The sequence below is a fragment of the Camelus bactrianus genome, chromosome 5 (genome assembly GCF_048773025.1).
Source record: "Camelus bactrianus isolate YW-2024 breed Bactrian camel chromosome 5, ASM4877302v1, whole genome shotgun sequence".
NCBI lineage: Eukaryota > Metazoa > Chordata > Mammalia > Artiodactyla > Camelidae > Camelus > Camelus bactrianus.
The window spans coordinates 59,489,729-59,512,936 of record NC_133543.1 but is presented as its reverse complement, the minus strand read 5'-3'; the positions used below and the strand labels follow the sequence as shown (position 1 = coordinate 59,512,936).

The 23,208-nt window shown below is 39.4% G+C and overlaps 1 protein-coding gene and 1 long non-coding RNA gene across 5 annotated transcripts in view; one reads left to right on the top strand and one right to left on the bottom strand.

The window, feature by feature from the left end:
- The window catches only part of ZNF385B (zinc finger protein 385B), a 367,544-nt gene that overhangs the window by 5,444 nt on the left and 338,892 nt on the right, over nt 1-23,208 (top strand). The window lies entirely within an intron of this gene.
- Nucleotides 10,946-23,208, bottom strand: part of LOC123618343 (uncharacterized) — a 73,163-nt gene continuing 60,900 nt past the window's right edge. The window contains exon 5 of one of the 2 annotated variants that reach the window (XR_006726767.2): nt 10,946-11,434. This is a non-coding gene — a long non-coding RNA (uncharacterized LOC123618343). Of the gene's footprint in view, nt 11,435-11,567; nt 12,982-23,208 lie in introns of those variants that run through there. The other variant, XR_012507066.1, reaches the window with a different exon arrangement.

The following is a 23,208-nucleotide window of genomic DNA, read 5'->3' as shown; positions in this document are numbered from 1 at the left end:
AACTTCTCAGGGCCTTAATTTCTTTGTCTGTGAATTGGGTTGCATTGGTTGTTGTGAGGCAGGTGTGAGAGCCAGAGGTGCAGTATTGTGCACTGTGGTTGTTCACCATGATAATTACATTTTATATCCCTCGAATCACTAAAGGGTCCTCTTGCCTTTGCAGCTAACACTCTCCTCACCCTGTTCAGCTTTAAGATATCCAGCCAGTATAATCACTGAAAGGAAATTTATGAGCATATTTTTCGGAAATCAGTGAAAAAGTACAGAAGGCGTATATACTAATAAAAACCAATCACCCTTTTATTTTTGATCCATTTGGTGCCACATCAATTCTATGATCTCATAAATAGCAGAGATGAATTAAAATATATATAAAATGATACAAAAAGATGACCAGGCTTTCATACCTACTTCAAGAAAAATGCCTTAGCTCTTTAATAAAGACAGTTCTATCATCAACAAATAGAAAGGATTGAAATTCATGGGGCTAAGAGAGCGTTTTATTTGGGAAGTAAATATGAATGTGCTAAGCATTTACATATCTGAGTTTATAATGGGAAATGAAATTTAAAAATAAAATAGCACACCCAGAGAGAGATCCTGTCCTATGCAGGCTAAAGCTAGTCAACTTTTTCTTCTCTTTTTGGCTGAGATTCTGGAATAGCCGTTGTGCTATTATGCTATCATTATATCAGCAAATCAAAGATTGAATAAATGGACATAACCAATGTTAGCTAAGAACCCAAATCCTCCCTTTCTTTTCTGTACACATCTGAAAATAAATAGAAGGGGTGTTCAGTAATTCCAGTGGGTCTGGCATAGGTACCCAGGCTTGACTATCAGGGGTTGTTCTGCTGATGGACTTGGCATTTGAAAGAGCTGCAGATGGGTTTCATTTCTCATCTTTTTCTCTTGGAATAAATGTTTTATTTCTGCATTATTTACTTTTTGATCAGAAAGAGTATTTTTCAATTAAATCTTCACTAATGTTTTTATCTTCCATATTGTTACTGTAATTTTAAGAGAACACAATTAAGAAAATACTGTGAAACTTTAAAAAGAACTTTTGAGCTACACTAAGGAAGTGAGATGTGAGAGATGATTAGCTAATTCTTTTAGATCTTTGCTTTAATATATTCATGTTAAAATTGTGTAAAATTCTACAGAGGTGTGATTTTTCATGTGTATTAGTTAAAGTGCTTAGTCTGATGGTTAGTCTGTTATGTACGGCATTCAGAATCCAGAGGCCTGGACTCTTGGTCAGCTCATACTGTTTGCAAATCAGAGTTCAGATTCTAATTCATCGCAGGCTTAATAGATTGCTATTTCTGTGAAATATTAGTTAGGGGTATGGAAATGACTACTATTTAGTCAAAGAAAATAATAATGTCTTTAGGGTTAAAAGATTTTTTTTGCAATATCTTGTTCGATAAATTAGAAAAGTGAGATGAATAGAATCTAAGATATTTAAAATTTGAGTCTAAGAAAGTTAAACAGTAGAACACTTCTGCTAATATTAACACTAGAATTTAAACTTCGCATAGAAATTGGGTGGACTCTATGATGTCCTTAGATTTGATACTTTAGAGGTGGGAAAACTTTCCCTCACAGACTTAGGGAGGGGTGTTGCCTTATATATTATGAAAATTATGATGCTGAGAATAAGGATATAAAGCATAAAATGCTATGTTTATGTACAGATAAACATACCTGCATATAAGGACAGGCATTTTGGTTTTTATATATATGAAATATTTTTACTTTAATAAATTGGTTATTGTACATGGTCTTCGTATCTGGAAATGCTGATGATTAAACACATCTCATTTCCTATATGTGTTGCACTGTTGAAGATGGGCAGTAGTATAAATGGTCAAGTTCAGGCTCTGGAGTCAGACTTGGTGGATGCAAATTCCAACTCCTCTAACCATTAGCTGTGTGACTTTGATGAGTTAATCAACCTCTCTGTGCCTTAGTTTCCTAAGTCTAAGAGACATTAAGAGAAACTTTAATGAAATTGTTGTCAGCTAAAATGAGATAATACACATAACATACTTAGCAAAATTCTTGACTACGGAACTACATAAAATCCTATAATACTTGTAAAGGTAGCCATTTTTATATATTATGCAGTTTAATAATTAATACCAAATACCTCATAGATACACTGATTTCTTTGCCAGAAGAACTTCTGCAGCTCTGATATTTGAACCTTCTGTTTGAAACTTACTTAGCATTTTAAAATTACATATCTTTGTTTTCTTGTCTTCCTTTCTTTGTCGGCTTTAGGAGAACAATGAAATGAAAGGGAGAATAGAGGTGGGATTATAAGCACTACAAGAACTCTTGAAAATGTGTAACCATATGATGCACAGGCAAATTTTTAATAACAAAATGTATAACCTGGGCTTTGGATTTTGGGAAAGACCAAATGGCTTAAAAAGTAGCTTCTGCATGAATGTGCTTTGTGTACTTGGTATGCATGTGTAAACCTGGAATGTTTGGAAGGGACCCGAAGCAGAGAGCCATCCAGGTATAGAAGCCAGCTTATATAACCAGGGTCTTTGTAGCCAGGCTGGACTAGTTCCAGGACAGGCTCTTCTCAGACACCTGAATTGTAGTTGAATAGTCACCTGGATCCTGCTGGGTTCACAGGCATTTATTTTAATACCTGAATTGGATTTTCTATGCTTGGATTTAGACAACAAAATAGGTAGCAAGAAAAAGACATAATTGGTGAACTCCATACAGGATTACCAAAGAGTTTAAGTCCATATATACCTAATTACTGCATGTATGATTTTTAGTGGTTAATCTCATTTCCACAGTGATAAAAGCGTCAAGATTCAGAGTGTGGAAGCTAAAATCTTAGTCTTGTCTTTCTTTTACATAGCCTTCTCCTTGTATCCCATACCTGTGGCCACCAGGCGGGTCCCCATACCTCTCTAGGACAGTGATTCTTGGGCTTTAGCATGGACAAGAATCTCTGGAAAGCTTGCAAAAAATGCAGATTTCTGGTATTCATCCTTGGAGTTTCTGACTCAGCAGCCTGAGGTAGGATCCAGGAATCCAAATATCTTATCAAAATATTTTGTAAGTATCCTAGTTGAATCACAGACCACACTTGGAAATTAGCACTATTTCTCCAGAGTAGCACAATTTTCAACTTGGGAAGTGTATCAGAATTACTGTGGCTCTTGGTAAAGTCCAGTGAAACATGCCCAGCCCTGTTCCTCCATGCTGCATTAGCCATGGGACACTCTTAAGCTGCTCTGAGTCATTGCCATGGAGCCTGTCATGTGTGAGGTCTAGAGAACCAGGCTGAGTTCTCTCAGGGACTTTACCCACAGGTTTTTGTCTGCCATGATTCTCTGTGGCAATGTGGCCCACTGGCCACCTGCCTCAGGACTCCTGTGAGCTCACTTGTTATATTCAGATTCCAGGGCCCAAACCTAACCCTACAAAATCTAAAAGGGATCAGTGGGAGGTAAGTTCTTAGAGCCAGAATTTTCCTCTGGTTCCCCAGATGATGATTATGCCTTGATGGAGTTCTCTAGCCAGTGCTCTGTGAAGTTGGACAACCCCAGTGGTTGTGGTTGTGGTCACCATCTCAACTGCAGTGGCCTTACGGCCAGTACGGAGACCACCGGGACTACTGAATGTCAGCAGTGTCTCTCCCCTCCCACGTCTCCAGGCCTCTGCCTTCTGCCTCCTGGGAGCAGCCATTTCTCCTGTCCTTGTGGTTTTCTGGTGGGAAACACAGGCTTCTTTCTCTCTGGTCTCTTCTTGCCTTCCCTTTTCCATAGCTGCCAAGTCCAGGCCCAAGTGACTAAGCCAAGTGTGCAGATGTGATGGTGGGCATTCACACTGCTGTAGGCCTGACAGAGGGACCCCTGTGAGCCCTTTCACATCCTTTAAGTCTTTCTTGCTTCCTACATAAGCAAGGTTTAAGTTTGTCGAGAATTTCGCAGGTTCTCAGATCTGTTGTCTCCCTTTTACGTTGTATCGGAAAAAGGACAGTATAATGTACTCTTGGCTGGCATGGAGAAAAGGCAACCTGAACTTTAGAAATATTTGATTATTTGAAATCAAGAATTATAGCAAGAAAACTTGTTTTACTGTGTATGGGTAACAATTCTGAGTCTTCAGGGTGTGTCCTTCAATAGACCCATTTAAAAATGCAAATTAGAGAATGTTTTAGGGTTGCTATATAAAATAATGAACAAAAATGACATTAAAAATGATTAGGTATTACATTATGAATAACTCGATCATTGATTGTTCTATTTTTAATTTTTTTGTGGAGGGTGGTAATTAGGTTTATTTTTATTATTTATTTATTTTTAATGGCAGAACTGGGGATTGAACCCAGCACCTTGCGCATGCTGAGTACACACTCTACCACTGAGCTATACCCTCCCCCCGTCATTGATTGTTTTAGAAGCCAGAAATAGTGTTCTGTCCTGTTAAATAACCCTTTGTCACCTGTAAAACGTCAGAGAGTGACGGAGGGTAAGGTGGCATAACGGTCAGTAGCTTAGCATTTCCCCACTGCAAGGTCATGTTATGGTGGAGGCCTGTGCTCAGCCTGACTCAGCCCTCCTAGATGTGGACATCTTTCCTTAGCAGTTAGGAAGGCTCCCTGGTAACTGAAGGGAGCAAGGTTTGGTGAAGGTGAGTGACTGACAAAAAGGTATACCTACCTGGAAAATGGTATCCCCCATCAAATGAGATGTGAGAGGGAATTACACATATGGGAGACAGCAATGTCAGACCTTACGGATCTTCTCAAGAGGTAATTTCTGGTCTCGTGGCAGTTTACTTTCTAATTTTAGGGGAAAAAATTAAAAGGCAACATCTGAACTGTTCTATCAGCCTAATAGCTGTGATGGTTTGAGTGGCCCTCCACAGGGTTGATTTTTAATAGTCTCTGCGACCCGTGCTTAGTTGGGAGGTGGTACCACTCCAAAGGCCTCTCAGACTAGCCTACTTCTTTGCTTCTGTCAAGCCTTACTCTGATCCTAGGAGTGCAATTTTAGCACTGGCTGAAGCCACCCTCAGCAGCCCAGCGTGAAAACAGGTGCAGAGCAGAATCCCTGTGAGTCCCCCACCCCCATGGGTGCTGTTTCCTAACCTCCTTTAGCACCAGGACAAGGATGCACCTCACCAGCTGGTGCCAGATTAGATGGCTTTGAACAGACATGGCAGCTGCCTGCGAACACTTGAAGGGATGGCGCGTGGACAAAGTAGGTTCATTTTTCTGAAGTTCCAGCCGGTACAACCAGATTCAGTAGGTGAGATGGTAGGGAGGCAGATTTCAACTCAGTGTGGGAAAGAACTTTCTAATGATTCCGACTGTCCCATAACGGCCTCAAAGTTTCACGCTCGCTCGGGGTGAAAGTATGCAACGGATGAGAGGGTTAGCCACCAGAACCGGCCTAGAAGGAATCTGAGCACTGAATGGAAGCTCCAGTGGGCGGGTCACTGCAGTCGGTGCCCTTCTTGGCACTATTGGTGAAATAACTTGACTCTAGGCAAGGGAGGGGCCAAGTGAAATGGTAGGGAAAGAGATGTTCCTAGACTTCTTAACAGGTAAAAGAATAATTACTTCATCTTTTACCCCCAGATCTGTATTATCTTTCCAGCTTTTAAGCAGGTTACATTCATTGACCACCTACTCTGTGCCAGAACATGATCTCATTTAAGAGCCAAAAGACAGGAATCCCTGTGCGTCCCCTCTTAGCCAGAATTCTGCAGTAGTTTTCCTGCCCCTCTCAGAAGGGTCAAGCCCTGTGGTCATCTTTGGTGACTTCCCACAGGCTGCTCTGTGTACGCATCATCTCTGAGCTAAACGCCTTGATGATCTTTTCATGTTTCCGTATTACTGTTTCTGTGTTTCTCTCACGGTGCTTGCAATATTAGATTATAATGATCAGTTTGTATTGATTGTATAGATTTTTTCCCTCACTAGACTGTAAGCTCTTTGAGAGCAGACCCCCTGACTTATTCATCAAGTTAATGACTATTTTAGCATCTGGAAATAGTAAATTCTAACATTTGTTGGTTATTTGATTACTCCTTTCATTACACTCCTCTCCCAAAAGAAATACCTAGGAGGACTTTTATCATCAAGTTACAGAACTAAAAGGAAAAATACTAGGGTTTTCTTGCTTCTCCTGACCCTGCCTTCCCAATCCTAATCACCTATCCCATTCATTCTCTTTCAGGGGAAGGGCAGAAGGTACTAAAGAGAATGCAGCAGAAAAAAAAAAAATCCCCAGAATTAGAGAAAGGAAAATGACCTCTTGTGTATCTCCTTCAGCAACTTGACCAAATGTGTTGCCTTCAGCAGCACTAGTGGTAGGATGAGGAGAATATCCTGCTCTTGCTGTTAACTAGCTGTGTGACCCAGAACTAGTCCCGTGACCCACTTGCTGTTTCCTCTAAGTAAAATGAAGAATTTGTCCAGACAGTTTTCAGGAGCTCTTTCAGGTCTGATACAGTGTAACTCATAACTGCTTTTCCCTTCCAGGGTTTTCTGAAGTTCTTTTCCTCTACATACATAGTATTCTCTGGTATAAGCAAGAATCCAGAATGATGTTGATGAGAAACATTGTTGGGAAGTGACATTGGGATAGAACTGTGTTTGTGATCTGACACATCCATTGGAGTTCCTGCCATATGGCCTTGGGCAAATTATAAACATCTCCAAGCTGAAGATTCATCTCCTGTGAAATGGGCATAATATTCTATATCTCAGAGGATTGCAAGGATTTAGATAATGTATGTGAAATGCTTGTCCTGTACCAGAAACATAATGAACGCTTGGAAAATGATAGCTGCTCTTATTTGGAAATAGTACCCTGTCTCTCTTTCATCCAACCCCTGAAAGATACCCACGCACAAGTCCTGCAGAAGTTTTCTTGGCATGAGCGTTTATTTTGTGTGTGTGCCCTTCAACATCATTTCTCTTCCATCTAGAATTAGCTGAGGACAGTCGAGGTCCCTTCCCGCTGAGGCATTCTGCTCCTACATGAATAATGGCCAAAAGAATAACCCATTTCATAGTGATTTGGAGTATATTTGTTTTAACATTTGCATAGAAGGTGTGAATGTTACTGAGGAAACACTGGCAGTGGGTGCAGGGTTGGCTATCTTAATATCATATAATGTATTACACTCAGATCGAGATTCCTTTATTTGAAAAAGCTTTGACTGAGCAGCGGTGACACAGCAGCTCCTGAGCCTGACAATAAATAGACACCTTATAAAAATTTATGAAGTTCAGGTTGTAAAGAACACACTGCACATACCGAGTAGTAACATTTCTTATTAAAATAATTTTATCTGTAAGTTTGTTGTGTCCATGTCGCCTGTAATAGCAGCTCATGCTATGGCTGGATACCTCGACAGCCTGTAAACTTTTATATGGGCTTTTGCAAAGGGATGATAGTTTTACGAGATATGATTTTCTCATCTCACCAAATTAGATTATTTGAGATTGCGTCTCTGGATGTAAAATTTCAATCCTGAGTAAGTCTGTACCTCAGAGACTCCATGCAGCCTGCTAGCATAGTGGAAATGGAGCATAATAAATCTGCCCTGAGCCCATTTCTCTCCACACAGCTCCATAATTCATTCTCTGCTTGGTACCCATGATCACTTTTTCATTGGTTAATCAGTCTGCATCCAGACTAGCTCCTCTCAAATGCAGTACCTCCTTGGTGCAGGTCTCACCTCTGGGCACACTGTACCACTTACAGGCTTCTTTCAAGAGCTCTGTGCTCTCGTGGACCCTGGATCCAAGATGTTCCTAATCACATGGCAAGCAGTTACTCTGGTTATAGGGTGGCCTATTTGTTGCAGTATACTTTTTAAAAAGACACTCTGTTTAAAATGGATTAAAATAGATAACAGCATCTCCAGAGGACACCTAGAAGCCCAGCAAGTATTTCAGTTATTCTTTCCTGAGTCTCCTCTGCGGGGACAGATGATCTGCTACTAAAGCCACAGGTTTCTTTATTCTGGTCCCTTCCACCTCATCCATGAAGAATGTCTCTCCATTGCTCCCGCGGTGTTTCTCTCTTCCCTCTGGTTCAGCGTTACGTTGGACAAGTGGCACTACCACCATCTGCTGCTGCAAAACCAAGAGTGGCTATAGGTGACTTTCAGGGATGTTGGGGAAAAACCAAGAGTTTAGGAAAATTTCATCCAAGGTGGAGTAGAGGCAATCATACTGAACTGGAAATTAAACACATCATTTCCAGTCCTGTTTCCACCCTTAATTGTTTTTGTGATATTGGGCAAAGGGTTTATTTTTATCAGCCCTCACTTTTGTCACTTGTAAAACAAGCAGATAGCAAGAGGCACCTTTTAGGAGAGAAAAATTCTGTAAATTATGAATTATGAAAAAAATGTCTTCTATTCCTCCCTACAATTTAATTCAATAACTTAGTGTCATGAGACTATGTTAATGGAACCTGGAACTTTGGAAGAAGGGTTATCAAGAGGATTGTGCCACCCTGCGGGGTGTAGCCTAGGGGGCACTCAGAAATAGCTTTGTGTAGAAGGCTGGGTTATCAGCTGTAGCCCAGTCAAAGGGCAGGCATCTAGAGCAGGAGTCTGGCGGAGAATGTGGAAACAGAATGCTCGGCAGGACAGGAAACTGACAGAATCAATGACATCCAATTTGTTGGTTTCAAGGGAAGGGTTATCTTTATGTTCTTCAATGATTTTAAAGACTGGTAATTGAGCAGCTCCTTAAATTTCTTTTTCAGCGTGCTTTTTCCCTGAATTTACTCATTCACCTTCTCTTCAACTCCTGAATTTGCTAAGAGCCTCTATTTCTTGCCTAGTTTTATGGAAAAAGCACAAAGTGGCCCAGCTTAGCAGTGGCAGAGCAGGACGGGGGTCTCATGGAGAAGAGTGGGCTCCCAGCTGCTCCAGGCTGACCTGTGTGCCAGCAGCATCAGCATCACTGGGAAGCTGGTCAGAAACTCAGAATCTCAGGTCCCACCTCAGACCTTCTGAATCCGAACCTCCTTTGTAAACCTCTGGGTGTTTCATGTGCACATTAAAGTCTGAGAAGGACAGTAATGCAGTGGAGCCTCCACTACAAGTTCCTCCCTGCTCCATGCTTCTGATTCAGGCTTAGCCCTCTGGGTTCATGGAGATGCAATCTGTAAAGGGGGAAAACATGCTGGAGGTGCCGTGGGACAGCTTCCTGGATTTTATACGTAAAATAAAACGAAGAGTTTTTTCCCCTCCCCCCAAGCATTTTGAGGGGTTGTTTAGAACCATAAAGACAGATAAGCAGGATATGGAATCCTCATTTCAGTAAAAGGCTTTCTAAGTTAGCTCCTGGGCAAAATCCCTCCTAATGTCACTACTTTATATCAGCAAAGTCCCATTTGAAAATATGTAAATACAAAGTAGGCAATGCATCTGATTAGACATGAGTGATTGGGATGATTTAAATCTCTGTTTCTGAAATGACTTCAGGATGCTAAGGCTGTTAGACCCCCTACATTCCAAATTCTGAAGACAGCCATTCTAGATGTTTTACAAGAATATGGCTTTAAAATGTAAACATCAAAGTAACTGATTAACATCAAATTTGGGGCATAAACATTCTCTAATTACTATTTTGATAGTTAGCAAGTTGTTAGCTCCTTCAAGAAGATGACTTTCCACAGTCAACTAAAAGTGTGTATTTAGTCACTACCATGTGCAAGTGTCTGTGGAGAGACAACTGTTAAGAAGAGAATCTTTGAGCTGTTCTCTTTATTTTTCATCATCTTGCAAAAGGACCAGTTGGCTTTGAAAAAGTCCTGCCAGCCACATGACATGACAACTCTTAATAATGCCAAGGTCATTGAATGGGACAGATAATAGTGAATCATTTTGTTCTAAGATCTCCAGGCCCACCTTAAACATGCTTTGAATTCTAGGGCACCTTATACCAAGTCATAAATATGGGTAACGGATGATGTAGTTCTTGTATGCCTTAGAAGGTCTCTAGGATCCCCCCTAATAGGGAAACTCTTGCCAGTTCCCTAGTGTGACCATCTGAAAGGGTCATTTGTGCACATGTTGCTTTGTACATGCAAGCCCAGAAAATGGAACAAGGGCTGTAAACCTTTATAAATATGATGTGAAAAATATGATGCATGTGACCTATACCATTCTTTTATATGAGAGGCAGATATGACATGCCCTTTGTGTGACAGCTTTATCTTTGATCCCTGTCCCCATCAATTTTAGTGGCACTTGCTCTCAGCTTTACAGGTAGAATGACATTTTTGTTTTGGCTAAAGTACCCTCGGCTGACTGCCTTCACTAACTGCAGCCCATCTACTGCTGAGATTTTCCATCTCTTGGGGCTGGCATTGTATTATGCCATATTATGCAGCCCTGGTTCCTGTATTTTTTTTCTCTCTTACCTGTCTAGTATTCTCACTTACCCTTCTTCAGTTCATTGCATTGTACCCAATCAGATCATGTCTCACCAAAGAAGTGAACTGGAATAAGGCTGCATATTTAAATGAATCTAGGTCAGTAAGTTACTGCCAGAGCATACCGTCTATGTAGAGAGAACTATTCTATAATACACTTCCTAGTTTATTACCACCTCTAGGGGTGTTAAGGTAGTTTCTGGATTGATAAAATCAATCAGATCGGCAGTAATCAATCTAGTGTGGTGTTGGAGTGGTGAGCATTATACTCTTGACATAAGAAGAAAGCAAAGTCCTAAGTACATGGATATTGTACACATCACCAAAACAAAGTTACAAAGAAAGACGATGGAATAAATAGGTCTTCAACATGGTTCTCCCAGTTGAATAGTTTATGGACTTTGTCAATTCATTAAAGAGTTATGGTTTTACTCAATGCTATTTGTATTTGGAGTATTCTTTGTTAGTAAAATTTTATTTAAGTTCCGAAACTCACAGGGCTTGAGATAAATAGTGCTGCCTTTGGTTCTTAGGCCACAATGGAACATCCTGTACATGTTTGCATGCCAGGAAAGTCACACTGATTCTTTGATTTTCCTTTCTCCCCCTACTTCTTTGCACTAATGTTGAGCCAAATGGTTTGATCTTATTCAAATCATTCCTTTAACTAAACAATTATGATGTTTTTCACCTTAATTTCCTTCTTTTTTTCTTCTTCCTTTTTAAAAAAATTCACTTTATGTTCCATATAGAAATAGCAATATCAACAGGGACTGGACCCCATGGGCTGCTTTACCTTGTGCGGTCATGTCTAAGCACTTCACTTGCATTGTATCACTTAGTAATGTGGCAGGCACTAGCGCCATTTTACTGATGATGAAACTCATACTTACGTAAGTTGAGGAACTTTTCTAGGTCATCAGACTCGTGACTGACAGAACTTGATCTTGAACCCAGGCTTCACTGACTCTAGAATCCACCTTCATGATGACAGTCATAGTGCAAGACCAGAAAAGAAATTTAAGCATCACCAAGTTCAAACAATTTTTTTCATAGATGAAAAAATAGGTCAAGAAAGGTTACTTGCGTCACTCTGGGTCACAAAAATAGCAGATGGAAGAGGCAATTTCTTCTTTTTTTGAGTGTGTGTGTATGTATGTATGTATATATATATTTATTTATTGAAGTATAGTCAGTTTACAATGATGTATCAATTTCTAGTGTACAGCATAATGCTTCAGTCATACATGAACATACATATATTCATTTTCATATTCTTTTTTACCACAAGTAATTACAAGATATTCAATATAGTTCCCTGTGCTGTACAGTATGAACCTGTTGTTTACCAGACTTTGTGAGAATCCTCCTGTATTTTGAAGGGAGAGACACTCTGCCAGAGTTCAGTAGGTGTTCTGTGCGATTCAATGGGTAGCTGTAATTCTTGTGTATTTGTCGGAGAGGGTGAGCTGTAAATCTGTCTACTCTGCCATCTTGGCACCTCCCTCCTGGAAGAGGCAATTTCAACTGGTGTTCATTTTCAAGGAGGTTATGTAAGCATATTCCATTCTATCTAATTGGCTAGACCAGGTATCCTCTCTGGACCAATCTGCTGGAACAAGCAGTATGGGCACACTATACAGAATTGTTCAAAATGGCTGCTCCTTCACTCCCTTCTTGCTGGGGTTAAGAGGAATCCTTGTAGCTGGGCAGACACTGCAAAAGCTCTTCACTGCATGGGGTTGTTATCTTCCAGGCTGGAAGCTCACTTCTAGCCAGACTCCCTCAAAGCCAGGAAGCAAGTTGCTGCTAGGGAATTTTCCATGTTATTAGGACTCTTTCTTCCTTCAAAGTAGATCAAATCCAGGGTAAAACCAGTCTGCCTTCATTGTTCTTTGCTCAGTCTGCTCTCCAGGCCCTGCCTCTATATTGAAGATAGATTGAGTTTGACAGATGGAAAACCAGCAGCAGTCCTGAGACTGGCTGCCAAATGGGACATAGGAGGAGTTCATCTGATGGGTTGTGGCATTAAACTGAAAGGGTACGAACATCGATGCACGAATGAAAGCAATGAATGGTGACCCTCCTGAGGAAGTAGCAGTGTTTTTCATCACTGAACGAACTGTGTTGAAGGCTTGGGAAAGGGAGAAGGCAGCTACTGGGTGAGGTTCTGCTTTCCATATTACAGTTTGACTTGTATAAGTGTGCTTCAACAGAGATGTGTGTCCCAATTGGACTTTTTTTTTTTTAAACAGTATATTTCTCTTACCACCAAACAAGTCTAAACTTATTCAAGAGAAGTATGAAGACAGAAGTTGTGATTCACTGATACGCATGCAGGAGGAATGGCGATTAGCTGTGATGCAGCTGGGTTTCACTCTAGGTGTGCATTTCCTCTCCCTTTCCAGGCCGCTGTGCTCTCTCCGCTGCAGGGGAGGGCTGCACAGCAGAGATGAAAGCAGAAGTTGCCCATGCTAGAACAGAGACAGGCTTTGGTGTTCCAGAGGCTCTTCGAAGGGACTAGATCCTACAAGGGAAGAGTAGTAGGGACTTTGGGAAAGGGTAAGCAGGAAAATAAGAAAGGCCAGAAAAAGAGAGGTTGATTTCCTAAGGTGAGTGGGTCCAATGGTCTGTTTTCAGGGAGCCCGCCAGGACTTTGTGGGGGAATGTGATCGTAGGGAAGCTATGTATTTTCCTTCCCAGCCTTAGTAAAGAGTCCTACAGCATATGCAGCAGGCCCCTGGGCACCAGAGTCCATGAGATTTCTTTCAAAAATGCATGTTTCCCAGCAAAATATCCCCTCGATGACATCCTGTCTGTAGGTGATAAAGAAAAGTATTCTAAGCAGATGAACTAGCACGTGCAAAATTATGAAGTCATGGCACGTGTACTCTGTACCTGTGACTTTCTTCATCACAGGGTTGTGGATGATGAGCAGCTGGAGGGGTGGGTGAGGGCTGCACATGGGTGGACTTGACTGCCATCTGGTGGAATCTCTGCAGGCCAGTGATTTCAAACGCATTTTTAGGAGCATATGTAATTTTTAAAACAAAATCTTATGCAGAAACCCAGTGTACCCTCAGGCCATGCCCTCCCCTGCATAGCTTTGAACTCTTGAGGTGTGTCTATGTGACCATGACTGTGGATAATGGGGAACCCACTATCTGATCAGATTTGGGATTTAAAAATGATGACCACAGTGGTGGTATGAAGAGACATTGAGAGGTGGAGATGGAGAATGTCAGACTGAATACGAAGAGACCAGTGTACTGTAAAGAAATTTGTGAACAAAAACTAGTAATGTAAAAATAACTTCATTTTTATATGAATTACAGTTTTTATTGTGAGCCTCATTTGGTTTGGTGGTAGAAATTTAGTTTTAATTCAGGGTCACTCTCTCCTATGAATTGGATCAAATTCCAGAGGGTGAGATGTTTATATACATAGTAAAAACCACTACTTATTCAAAATTTAATTATGCAAAAAGCAGGAACTTTAAAAATTTAGCACATTTCCTATAGTAACCCTACATGGAATGTACTGTTATTAACCCATCTTACAGATGAGGAAACTGAGGTCCGGAAAGTTGAATGATTTGCCAAAGTCAAATAACTCTTAATTATTAGAGGTAGGATTTGAATCTAGATAGCCTGCCTCCTGGTATGCTCCAGTATCTTCATTCTTACCCAGTGCAGCTACGATGTGGAGGCACTTGTTGGGAAGTATACCATTTCGTCCTTGGGAATGATCAGTCCTCTCTGATATCTGTTGCCATGGCATTTGTTTTTGTTCATCCCATCCAGTTCTTGGACATCATCCATGCAGGCTGCTCTAGATGCTCCAGAAGCTGATACATTCAGCTACTCACAACCTCTACTACACTTGTGAGAAACTCTTTGAGGCTGTCTAGGGCTCTGTCTGCTGAGCAGTTCTCAACTGGGGTACTTCCCACAGGGGCATTTGGCAACACCTAGAAATATTTTTGGTTGTCCCAGTTGAGGGTGGGGATTACATTACTGGAATCTAGTGAATAGAGGCCAGGGAGGCTGATAAACATTATATAACACACAGGATAGTCCCCAAAACAAAGAATTATTGGGGCCAAAATACTAATAGTACCAAGGTTGAAAAACTCCAACATAGACATGAAATTTCATTTCAGCCATTTCATTTACAAAGTCTTCCTTTATTCCCAGGGCTCCATCTTCCCAGGAAGGCACAGATACCTTTGGTTCTTAGCTCCACGAAACCTTCTGGGTTTTTGCTAACTTTTCCTCCATCAGGGCTCAATGTAGGGCTGGTATGTGTGCTGGGACCTGGGCCCCCTTTTCAGATACTCACTTAAGTCAAAATTCTCTGCACTTACCCTTTGACTGTTTCCCTCTCTTGTGCTTTTGTCTAGCTTGAATGTAGGAATTTTTGCTCTTACTCATCTTATTCTTCCAAATCTGTTGCCCATGAGTTTCCCTAACATTTGAAACTCAAACTGTAAGAATTGATTACCTTTTTGTCTGCTTCATGCCATGTAATCTCTTTCCTGGGGGCAATAAATACAGACAAGTCAGCAGACTGAATGAAGTTTTACAGAAATGCAAGGAAAACCTTAGTCCATGTCAGCATTTTGCAATCTATATTCTGAGGTATACCACTGTCCCTGGAGATGTCACTAGACTTTTTATGAAAAGGAAGAACTGATGCCTGTGGTCCCCTCTCTAGGAATTCACAAGTTGTATAAGGAAACTATTTAAATTTGTTTATCCCAGGACTTCATGAAGTATTTGACCAGAAAGCTTTTCTTTTTCATGGAATCCTCAGGAACAGTTTGTATGTACTTTGAGAAGTGCTAGTCTATGTGATAAATGTGGCCTTTATCAAAGCATTGGCAGAGATAAGAGGGTAGGTTTTAGAAATGTTAAAAGTTAGACTCAATAGGACTTGATGAATGATTGGTCCTGGGAGCTGAAGAAACAGGAGAAATCAATGAGAAAATATAGAAACTTCAAAATTGAAGGAACAAGTTTTGTATCATTCCTTATATATCGCAAAGTATTAGGCACCAGGGATTTGAAAAAGTATAAAACACAAAATGACAATACTGGACTTCTCCCTCTCTTAGATTATTGTGATGGCTTTCTAAATGATCTCCTGGCTTTCACTTGCTGCTGCTTCTAATCTCTACGCCACAAAGTGACCAAAGAAATCTTTCTAAAGTAAGATTGCTCTGATCATGGCATTGCTCTGATCAGAGAACTTCTGTGACTCAGTTTTGCACATAGACAACCCAAATTCCTTTGCATAGTGTTCAGAGGCCCTTGTTAAAATCTTTCTGAATATGGATTGAACTTAGAGTGAATAGTGCTTAGACATGACAGACTAGAGATATCATGAAGCTTCCAGTACTCTTGTTCGCTATTTTTTACTTGTAGATCTAGGCCTATAGATATTTATACATCTATCTATATATAGCTTTACATCCCAAAGAAGCATGTGCTTTCCTTCCTGAGGACTCTTCTTTTGGAAAAGGCAATGCACTAAGCATTTCCTCTGGCACTGCAGAGGGGACTGGGCCCTGTGAATTCTAATAGTGACACTGGTCGGGGGTGGGTGTAGGGGTAGGGGAGGTGTAGCAAAGGATGGTTACCACACTTGCCATGTAATCAGAAGTGAGGTCCTCCATGTGCATGAAGATTTTGGTATGAGGGGTAACAAAGACAAATCTATTGTACGAGCAGGATCTGCTATGAAGTTTTTCTTGTTTTGTACATACTGAAATACCAGTGTTGTTGTAATCGGTGGTTCATGGTGGGGCATAAGATTAGAAAAGATCAAAGTAATCTTTTGAATATATTGTCCAAGCTGTGGGGTTTTTTTTGGCACCTCCTATAGTTGATCGCAGAGAGAAATGTGCATCATGTTATTTGGAAAGAGGATTTAAAACAAGCACAGCTTTGGAAACTTGATTTGTGTAACTCAATAATTGCCACCTTGTTCACCTCTGTATTCACAGAGGGAAACATTTTTTTCTACCCTGGAACTTGAACAGGAAATATTGGAGATTTATATTTTTAAAGAATTAATCAGCTCTGGGTGTATTTAATATTTAAAATTTTAACTGCTTTTCGCTGTGGTACTGAAGTAGTATTAAAGTTGATAAAATTCTGATCAGAACACAAGAACTCTGAAAATGCACCTATTTTTTAGCTTATGAAATTATTGTAATGATAGAAGGTTAGTACCTTTCTTCTTTTAAAAACTGTAACCTAGTATCTGTACCTGACTGTGCTGTCTCAATATGTTAGATCTCAAGCTTTATTTTATAACTATAAAGATCTTTAAAAGAAGGAAAATAGCCTTGATATTTATTATAGCGTCTAAGTAAGATAGTGAGCTTTTTTTTTTTTTTCAATGCAAAGGCTCTTTGTTGTAAGGAATGAAAATATAAAATGCATAAACTTGAATACCCTCAAAATACCTTTTAGATGAAGCAGGGTATTTGGAGGAGGGAAAACCACCGTGAGTCAGCTGTCTCTTCAGGTTCTGCTCTCAGAACAGTTACTGACTTGTTTAGTGACCTTGGCCATCGTGGTCTAACTCCATTTTCATCTTCCCTCTTGACAAATGGAATTTCTTTCTATTAACCTGCTTTCCCTGAACATACTTTGGAAGATGCCGTATAAATACCAATTAACAGTAATATTTCCTATCTCAGGAGTGAACTTTTGTCTGAAATGAGGACACAATTCACTGATATTTTTTGACCTTGTAATCTGTATCAAAAAAATTAAAATCTAAGTATATTTTAAAGAAGTACTTTGGATAAATGACTGAAGATTCATTACCATATAAGGATTATATTCAATATAGATTCTTTTAAATATGAAAATGTGGCTTAGCAAGTTGGCAGCTTGAAAATCCTTGCTTTATTAGTTAGCAAATGGTTCTGGGTTTTATCATATTTATTGTCAATCTCAGCTTTTGGGTGCCTAGGAATTCAAAATTATATGCTCAGCTGACCCTTTAATTAGCTCTCATTCTGTCTTACATGATTTATAGTCTGGCAGTTCACATGTAAAAATGATATATGATTTAATGAAGTGGAAATGCAGAATAGGTTCCCACCTTCAATTGTTTAATGCCTTCCTCTGGCTGGTGACTGGAGCGCTGGGGGCAAACAAAACAGCAGTTCTGTCCCCTTGTTCATTTATTATTGCAAGGACAGAAAGGTCCAGTTTGCTATGATCTGTGATTGTTTGCAAATATGCATTTGTTTGTTAGAAAACTCAAGAGCATTGATTCAGGTATCTTGAAATAGTCTTAGAAGAAATATGAGAGAGACTATTGACTCAAATTCTCTTATTTTGCATTTTTATTTTATTGCTCTAAATGCAAATATTGCGGGAGAAGCAATGCAGCATTTAATTCACAGGGTTGTGCAGTGTACTAGCACCGTTGGTCCATTAAATCCAAACGTGTTGATGGAATACATTAGGTACCGATCCAGGCACTGAGTTACAACAGTGTCCAAAAGAGATGAAGCCCCCTCATGGGAGGACAGATAACAGATAAAAACTAACAGATTCACAGATAAATAAATGCATAAATATGATGATTTCTGACTTGTGCCACAGGGTGGGTGCATGAAGAACAACTTCAAACAAGATGCTCTCAGAGAGCATGCAGGGAGTGAAGGGTCACCTGGGAGTCACTTGGTGTTGGGGAAGGACAGACCCTCCAGCTAAGACGTACATGATGTGAAGTTTGCGATGCACAAGGGTCTGGAGGCAGCACTTCCTGAACAGAGGGCACAGAGAGCACAAGTCCAAGGAGGAGGGAGCTTGACATCATGAGGAACAGAAAAAGGAAAGTAGGGATGAGGAATACGAATATGGGCAGGGGAGGTGGAAGTTGAGAACTGAAGGGGGCAGATAGTGCAGAACCTTGAAGGCCACAGTAAGGAAGGGAGTGTGTTCCAGCAAGTGTCACATTCCAAAGACCTTTTCTGAGGTTCCCCCAGCAGCACCCCACAAGTACCGTGGAGCACCTGTTTAACTTACACGTACCCCTTGAGGTCTAGGCCCTACCTGAATAACATGGAGTATAGAGTTCTGAGGGCAAAACATAGATAAAAGTGTCCCATTAATTACCTCAAGGATTCTCAACAACTTTTCATTTTGAAAAATTACAAAAATACAGAAAAGTTGCAGAACCCCTCATGTAGAGTCACCAGTTAATAACAATTTGCCACCGTTGCTTTACCTCTTTTCTCTCAATATGTACACCTGATTTTTGTTTTGCTAAAGCATTTCCATGTTAGTTGCAGACGTCATGACTTTTCACTTTTAAATAGTTCAATATCTATCTGATCATGTCCAGGAAATTTAGCCGTGTAATACTTTTATCTACTATGTAGCTTATATTGAAAATTTCCAGATTGTTCCAGTCATGTCCTTTATAACTGATTTTTTGATGGTCATATTTCTTTTGTCTCCTAATTCAGAACAGTCCCCCACCACCTACCCCAGCTTTCTTTGTGGTTTTTTTTCTTTCCATTATGATATTGACATTTTTGAAGAGCATAAGCCAGTTCTACAGAATCTCTCTCAATCTGGATTTGTCTGACATTTCCTCGTGATTAGATTTAGGCTGAATATATTTGTCAGGATAGCTCCATAGGTGTGTATTAGGTGGCTCATGGTGTTGGTTTGTCCTAATGTTGATGGCATTAAACTTGATCACTGGTAAAGTTGTATGTGCCAGATTTCCCCACTGTAAATAAATCTTTTCCCTTTGGCAATCAATAAATAATCTGTGGGGAGATACTTTGAGACTCAGTGAATATCTTGTTTCCTAATAGCCTTTCATCTAATGATATTAGCATCCACAGATGCATCTTTCCAGAACTGGTTACTACCATGGTGGTTGTGAAAAGAATGGCTTTCTATTTCTCATGTTCCTTCTATAGTCATTGGCTAACTTTTTTGTAAAGAAAAATTTCCCTCCTCCTACCTCTTTAAAAAATAATTATGTTATAATCCATTCCTGTCATTATACATTTTTGATGCTGTAGTTGTCCCAAATTTGACAGCGAGAGCTCCTTCAAGATGACATTTGCCATCAGTTTTTGAGCACTTCCTTTTTCTCCAGCATAGAAAGAGGTTTCAGGCTTACTTTTACTTTTCCCTCCCTCGACCAAGAATGAGTGATTTCTCCAAAATGTCCTGGTTTATTTTAGTAGAGAGTGGTATTTAGAAACCAGCATCTTGGAACTATATGTGTTTACTGCTATCAGGATATCATTGCTTTCAGAGTAGGGATGTCTTTGCTTCTAGAACCGTTCAGTGGATAGAGCTAGCAAATAAACGCACAATCATAAGTTCTTACTAACGCCTTTAATTCTAATCCAACATGACAGCATTTTTTTTTCTCCTTCCCCCTTTCTGTATCTGTTATCTCCTTCCTCTCACAGAGAAAATCCTGGTTCCCAATAACACCAATACATTAATATTTACTAATTTGTGGTTACAATAACCACACAGTCAGTGCAAATTTTAGAATTGCTACACCAGTCCCAGTACCAACAATTAACTCATTAAGTTCAAAATCACTCCATACTTGTTTTTGTCCTTGAAATATATTTCATTAAGGATGTAGAGTCATGTGCTATATTCAAAAATTACCTCCATTCTTTTTGTTTTTTCTTCTGTATGGTTATGTTGTCTGTTTGACGTACAATTAGGTTTATTTCTGTTTGAAATCAAATTTAGTTTCCTCCATCCTTTCTTGTTTAAATTTAACTAATTAATATGTAAAACATTAACATATACCTCCAAGTTTTAAAAACACCATTAGTTATCTTTAACTTTAAGCTCTAATGAGACAGCAGTGGATGTACTAACCATTAGCAAATAGGGCATGTTTATCAACATGGCATAATGGCTATCAGTGCACTTGTAGAACTTTAAAGGACCGTGCAAATAATAATTTTTCTTGTTTTGATTCTAGCATTAATACTTTCCCCTCTTAATTGTTAATCTTTTAACCTTATATCTGAGAATTTTATGCTGTTTTTAGCAGGATGCTGTGTATGTATGTGTTTTCACTTTTTTTTTTAGGTAAACATCTCCTAGAGAGCAGAGTTTTTCACGTGTACTACGTCTTATTTGTGAGGTCTGAAATAGTTCCAAATAAAAATAAAAGATCATTTTTATCTATATGATTTTCCTTTGTATTCTTCTGAAATAGTCAAAATATGGATACATTTGGGGAAACAAAAGACTGAAGAAATGAAAAGGGTAGGCAACTATTCAGTTGCATCTAAATAAATTAAAATTTCACAAAGTATCTGATATATATATATATATATATATATATATATATATATATATATATATATACATACATACATACACACACACACACATATGTACACACACATATATATTTCATTGTGTCCAGGGTGGTATACTTTGAGAAATGTGAAATAATGGATTGTACAGACTTTAGAGAAGCTTTATAATAACTTTGAAAAACTTTTTATATAACATTGTTATTTTGGGCCCAAACCAGAGATATTTCAAAGAATAAAATATTTCTTGTTGACGGTAATGTCAGCAAAATCACTTCTGCTCTTGGCATGGTTCGTTTACTCATGTAACAAAAATTAATTGCAGTTATGTCTTGAATATTTTCTCTAAGCATATCTGTAATTCTTGAATGCTTTGATTGCTTGTGGAATGTGATGATTATCATAAAATGTATAGTTGAGAGTTTAGGCTAGCAATTTAAATGTGAGCCTGAAGAACACGTACACCCTGGCATCTTGCAGGGTGGCTTGGATTTGGATTAGCAGTCTTTCAGAAGTGGGGTGGTGGGTTGCTTGGTGTCTGGTTTTGTTTTTCTGATTCACTAGGCTAAGGTCTAGTAGGTAATAAAGGCAGGATGTCCTAGAATAATGCTCTTTCCTTTCCTAAAAACGGATCAATTTTTAAAAGCCCACAATGCTTCCTCTTACTTATCCAAATTTCCCATTTTTGAAAGGTGTATGTATATTAACATTTTAAAGATGCAAATATGGACCCTGGAAGGGTTAAGCTCCTTTCAGCCGTTTATACTGCAGTCTAATCTGTTTGCTTTCCTTCTAAATCCTAGAGGAGCTGCAGCAAGACTCCATTTTTAAAGGAAGAGGTGAACATTTTGTAGCACATAGAAAACTTCAAGGAACATCCTGGGATGGATGCCCGGTGAGCTGTGGAAGCGAGGGAGGAGGGAGCCAGCAGTGGAGGGCATTGGTAGGAGGAGGGAGATTCCTTTGTAAACATAGCACAAGGCCAGATTTTTTTTTCCCTATTTTTCAGTTTTGTACAGGGCCCTGATTATCCAGAATCCCTCCAGATACCAACTGGAGCTCATCTTCCTAATACTAACACAATTTAATTGCACTGAATATTCTGCCACTCTAAGACTTGTCTATGGAAAGAGGCAGAACATCAGACCCACTGTTAGATGCTGCTACGCTAAGGCAGTGTTGCCTAAATTGACGTGATGCACCACCCCCATCACCATTTCTTCATGCTTTATGACTGAGTTGTTTTTTTCTGTCAGAAGGGTTAATAATCTTCAAGATCCCAAATGACCGAATCAGAGAACTAGAAGGTACTCAGAGATTTTCTTTATCAGTCTCTTTAAATGAAGATCCCAAGAGACAGACATGCTTGGCACAGGAGTGGCAGAGCTTGGAACACAACACAGGTCTCCTCACTCCTGGCCCAGGGCTTGACCTCTTAGTCCACACACCTATGACTTTCTATCACTGAAATGACCTCTTTTTTTCTTTTGAAAGGAATATTTAAGCAAATTTCTGGGCTATGAAATCATTGGTATCTGCTTGCAAGGATGACTGCTTCTAGAAAATTAGAGATTACAGTTTCATTTTATGCAGATATAGTCAAGTATGTATAGGTCACTGATAGATTTAAAAAAAAAAACATTATTTAGATAAGCCCACTTTTACCTATTTTTTTTTCAAGTGACCTAATCTAATAAATTTGGAACCCTTGGGACACATTCATGTAATTTTATTGGGTCTGCACTTTGCAATAAAATGCAAAGTAGCACTGTGATTAAGAGTGCGTGATGGGGTGCATACCCACTCACCATTTACTGGCTATGTGAATTGGGAGAGTTCCTATTTCTTTATTTGAAAAGCAAGGGTAACAATACATATCTCATGAAGTTATGTGAGGATTAGATTAGAAGATGCATAAAATCCAACATGGTGCCTGGCACTTTATAAATGCACAGTATCTGTTACCCTCTGCCACCACCACCATCATCATTGTTATCATTGTTGTTACTATTATTACTACTAATACTGCCTGGAAAGGAAGTCTGTATAGACTAGGTATCTTAAGTTCAGAATTCAAGTGTAATTTCTCTTGTTTTCTGTTTCATCATATTGTGGTATATTTATACATATTTTAACTGCATGAAAGTTAAAATGAGTTCACTTAATGTTTTCTCTTAACAGACTTTATTTTTTAGAGCAGTTTTAGGTTTACAGAAAAACTGAGAAAGTGCAGAGTTCTCTACATACCCTCTCCTACTCCTCAGTTTCTCCTGTTGTTAACATCACATTGGTGTGGTGCATTTGTTACAACTGATGAACCAGTATTTGTACATTACTATTAACTGAAGTCCATGTTTATATTAGAGTTCACTCTTTGTATTGTACTGTTCTATGGGTTTTGCCAAATGC